General features: G+C 37.2%; 1 long non-coding RNA gene across 1 annotated transcript; it reads left to right on the top strand.

Annotated features, from left to right (window-relative positions):
• The first annotated feature begins 233 nt into the window (after positions 1 to 233).
• LOC103659488 lies at positions 234 to 1539 on the top strand. Its single transcript, XR_567490.2, has 2 exons — positions 234 to 524; positions 1256 to 1539. It is a non-coding gene; the product is annotated as an uncharacterized LOC103659488 (long non-coding RNA).
• The last annotated feature ends 3499 nt before the right edge of the window (positions 1540 to 5038 follow it).

Below are 5038 nucleotides of genomic sequence, written 5' to 3'. Positions count from 1 at the left end.
CTTTCATAGCTCCCTCCCCTCCACACCATCCCTGACTCCTGGCAACCACTAACCTGTCCTCCATTTTTACAGTTTTGTCATTTCAAGAATGTTATGTAAATGGATCTTTCATTATGTAACCTTTTAGAATTGCCTTCTCTCATTCAGTATCATGCCCTGGAAATTCATCCAGGTTGCGAGCGTCCATATTCATTCCTTTTTACTGCTGACGAGTATTCCATGGATGTGCCACAGTTTGTCTGACTATCCCTCGGCGGAAGGATGTCTGGGTTATTTCCACTTTTGGCTATTACGAAGGAAGCTGCCATGAACACTTGTATATAGGTTTTCGGGTAAATACAAGTCTTCATTGATCTGGAATAAATTCCCAGGAGTGCGATTGTTGGGTCATATGGTGGTTGCATGCTTAGCTTTTTTTTTTTTTTTTTAATTGCCCAACAGTTTTCAAGGGTGCTGTTTCATTTTGTATTTCCAGCGGCAATGTATGAGTGATTCAGTGTCTACATGCCACCTGATTTTGAATGGTAAGTTAAATATAGTTTCTCAGATAAATATTAGGACATTTTTCCCCCTTTGCAGGTACCAATTCTTTGTCAACAAGCTTTAGGCCTCCAACATTCTGATTGGCTCTTAGGGGTAGGACGAGGGTGTGAAGAGTTAGAAGATGAGGACACCATCTAATTTTAACCCCCAGTGACCGCTGTCTTATTTTGGGTTCCTGATGTTTTAACCTGTTTCTATTGTAATTGTATCAGTAATCTCTTTCCCTTCAGGAGGTCTTTTCAAAGGCCCTGAAAACCTTGAAGAGAGGCAATAGAGGAGCTGTAAAAGCAGAAAGAGGCTTAGGAAGAGCTTTGAATCCACTGAGAACTAGCAGGGCTTTAGCTCAGCTCACTAGGTAGTCAAATCAATCTTTACTAAGTAGCTGGTTTTTAGAGCAAATGCTCTAGGTAAGAGGTGACTTCTCTAATGCAGCCCAGTGGTTTAATTTCTCGTGATAATTACATTGTGCCCTATTTTCTCCTAGGCAGACATGACTCCTGTTAAAGCTACTGAAACATTAAGACATGACACACACGGAAGATAGAGCAAAAGTTTATATTTAAACATTTCTGCCCCAAATTTAAAATGTTCAGATCCTTAATAGACTGTTTTAGATAGAGTTTCTAATTATTGTATTAAAATCCCAAGACTAGTTTAAAAAATAGTTTTCTAAATGCAGGCATCCTGCTTTATGTACATTTTGTCTTGGAAGGTACATCTGTCTATTCTGCATCGCCTCTTGGGGAGAAAGCCCTCTCAGGTCTAGGAACTTGATTGTCATCATCATCATCAATATTCCTCACCTGTGCCTGGATGACGTTGTCTGATCATCAAAGGAAAAACAGCAAACTGATTTTTAAGTAAAATCAGTTTCCATTTTGACTAGGCTATCCATAGTTATGCTCCCCACGCCCACCCCCTGGCTTAAACCGAAGCTTTTGGTAGGTGCTATTCCCTGATTTCGATTTCTTCAAATAAATATACAACTGCAAAGGAGGTTTGGCTAGTGCTTGGTCTTACAGAAAATATTTATATGGGTTCAAGCTCATAATCTCATTAGTATTGATCAGTACTATTTCACAGAATTGAAAGGATGGTTAGTTATTAGTAATGTAAATAAGATTATAGTGGCACTTGCAAAGACTCTGGGCAAGAATTTTTTTTTTAAAGGAGACATTTCCTTTAAATCAATACATTGTGTAATGAAGAATTTGCATATGTTGATTTGCATCACGTGAGGTACACTTACATTGTACATATGCTGCGATTTTTCCTCTTTAACACAGGGGAAAAGTGTAATTCTGTAAATGGCTCCTGACTGCTTCTGTTTGAGAGAACTGTCAATTTACCCCCAGATGAGCCTCTGAGAGCTTAATTGGAGTTATTATCTACTACTAAATCATCTTTAAGGCACTCTTCCCTTCACATTTGGCAAATGTGGGCATTCTGGACTCCTCTGATCAAGACTGTGGGTTGTTATTCCAACCAAAGCGGCCCCGGGGAACGGGGAGGGAAAAGCCTAGCTTATTGCCGACTAAATAAAAGTTAGCTTTTGTAGAGCACTTTCTAATTTACGAAGCGCTGTTCCCCTTATTTCGTTCAATCTTCCCAACAAACCCGTGAGGCAGAGACTCTCTGCTCTCCTCCTTATTTCCTAGATGAGAGGCGAGAGACTTGAAAAGACTCAACGATTTGCCAGGAATCACAAACAATAACTGCCAAAGTCGAAACCTGATCTAGATTTTATGACTCTAGTGTCAGTGCCTTTTATACAACTTGCTGAGGAGAGGGAAAGCACCACTCCCCAGGTGGACAATATTAAAATGCATTTCTTATACTCAAAGTTAACAGCACATTTCTTTTTAAGCCATCTTAACCAGACTCAACAACAGTTATTGGACGGATTACTACCTGATGGCGCTACCTCACCCTTCCTAAACATGGGAAATTTCTATTTCTCCCTCTAGACCATTTCACCGTCAGAAGATTGAGCTAAATCTTTGTTTAAAATGTTAATCGGATGGCATGCCATCTTAAACAAAATTCTCTTGGGATTTTAGTTACTCTTATATTCTTAGAAGGAAACGTGAACCCCTGCATCTACTTCCCTATTTTCTTCCCTCAGTGGATTCCTTATCAGTTTAAATAATTCACTGCCTAGCCCCTATTGGATAAGTTTCTACAATATGGGGAAGCCATGTGCTAGACCTGCAGAGGGTTTATATGTCTTGTTAGATGACTCTTAATTTGACTGCCTAGCTAACCGTATACCAATATGGCTTTTGATATCCCAGGACGAATGTCTGCCGTTAGCCCACCTCTGACCATGGTGTTGATACACGTGTGTGACCGTGAATTGTTACATACCCAAGAACTGTGTAGGGTATACAATTTCGTTGCTTTTCCCAACGGATTTCTAACTATCACCCAATTTATTTCAGTATTCCCCATGTCTTTAAAAATACTTTTCCTCCCCAAAATGTTAAAAGGGAAAGGAAGAATGAATGGACCAAAGGAGAATGCATTATGTAAATTTTAAAAGACACTCCAAAATAGGCAAAAAGTGTTTGTGGGCTGAATTATTTTGAGTCTGGATTTCCTACCTTGCCTTGATTTTTTTTTAGTCCCATCTCAGTTTTTGTATTTAATTCCTACACTGTTTAAAACATTTCACTTCTCACTATGTATTCTATACTACACATACCATAATAAACACTGGCTCTGATCCTAACTTAGGCTTGATTTAAAATAGAAGTACTTAAGAATCTGAGCAAGGGGAAAAAGCATACTAACACTCATGAGACACATTCTTTTCTCACGCCTTCCTAAGCCTATTGCCCTGGGCAATAAATTGTACAGTAAAATAACCAGTTTATTATTTGCTGTTTTCTTTCACTCTGCTGAGAAAAGCTACCATTGCTGGCAAACCCACAGAAAAATTTAAAATGGAATCCAATGTATTGCATGTACGTTTGGTGAATGTGATCAACATATAACACTAGTGTGATCTATGTTTGTCTTTCAGTTATTTTTTTCAGCTGGAATCAACAGAAATGTAATGAGTGAGTTTTTTAAATTCAATGGGATGATCAGAAATACCCTAAGGAACTCAAGAGGTGATTCTTGCTCTCCTCTCCCCCTAAAAATAAGAAAAATTACCTAACAACTAACTAAAAATATCTTTTTTTAAGGGAAAAGCAGATATTTAGAAAGCATTGAAATTTGTTTTTTGAACTTGTGCTCAGCTAATGCTTCATATTTTTAGATTCTTAGAAAATGTTCAAATTTTTCTCTTACAGACTTAATCTTAATGGATCCACCCCCCTTTTCCCCTCACCCATGAATTCTGATTACTCTGTGTTTTTGGACTTGTCTTCTATAAAATGTACCATTTTCACTCACAGTTTAAGACAGCTTTGATGTTCTTAGTATGACATACTGTATGTAATGTTAGCTGTTTAAAGCTGGAGATCAGATTGTGCATAATAACATATGTACTTTGGATTATATAAACACTACAGGAAGAAGGGGAGACAGGGCCCTTCTGTGTACAAATTTCAGATTGCTAGCTGTATGCCTGTTTAGAATGTTAAACACTCCTAACGAGGCAGTGATGAAGTTACTTCTTTAGTGACTGTGATTTCTGGAACTATAAAGACAAAAATTTTTCAACTAAAAAAATTTAAAGATAATGTTGATAATGAACATATTTATTTTCTACTTGCTACTTTGGGAGCTTTGAGGATCGAAGGGGAAAAATGAATTTCATTGTCTTCGAAGCCCAGTTTAAGCAATTTCCTCAAAAACTTGGAGAATATAGCTTAAAGGAGCCAAAGACAGAAGAATGTGATACAAATTGTAAATTTCATCCACTGTATATTTCACCCATTATAAAGAAGTTTGAGGCAGGGAATTGTACCAGTGTGTTTTCCCCAGGATTGTTTCTTTTATATCTTAATATTTCAGATTTCAGATTAGTTAGACTACTTTGGAGTTTTTTTTTCTTTTGTTTGCGTCATTCTTTTATTTTTAAGGTTGCTATCTGTCTTTTCATCTGTTGTTGAAAGATTGGTAACTTTTATGCATTTCATTTCGAGAGAAATTAAATAAAACATATCACCATATTTTTCAGCAGTGAGACATTTCAGAATGAAGAAATAGGTCAATACTTTTCAGTTTAATAAGTTTGTATTTTATTGTAAATATTCATATCCTGCTTTGTTTGAGGAAAACTTCGGGCTGCTGATATGTTTACTGCTCAAATATCAGCGCAATAATAATCAGACCTTTGAAACTGGGGGTGAAAAATCCAGCGAATTTCAGTTTTTCATTTATGTAAGAAGCTTGTGTGGCATTTTGCTTCCTGTCCCTTTTCATATGAACTCTAAATATGGACAGTCCTCTCTGGGGGCATCTTTATATTGGAAAGCTCTGCATGAGGTTGAAATTTTTATGGAAAACTTGTTTAAAACACAGTTAAAGGCGGGTTTGCCAC

The sequence above is a fragment of the Ursus maritimus genome, unplaced genomic scaffold (assembly GCF_017311325.1).
Source record: "Ursus maritimus isolate PB19 unplaced genomic scaffold, ASM1731132v1 scaffold_1, whole genome shotgun sequence".
NCBI lineage: Eukaryota > Metazoa > Chordata > Mammalia > Carnivora > Ursidae > Ursus > Ursus maritimus.
This window is presented reverse-complemented; position numbering and strand designations above follow the sequence as displayed.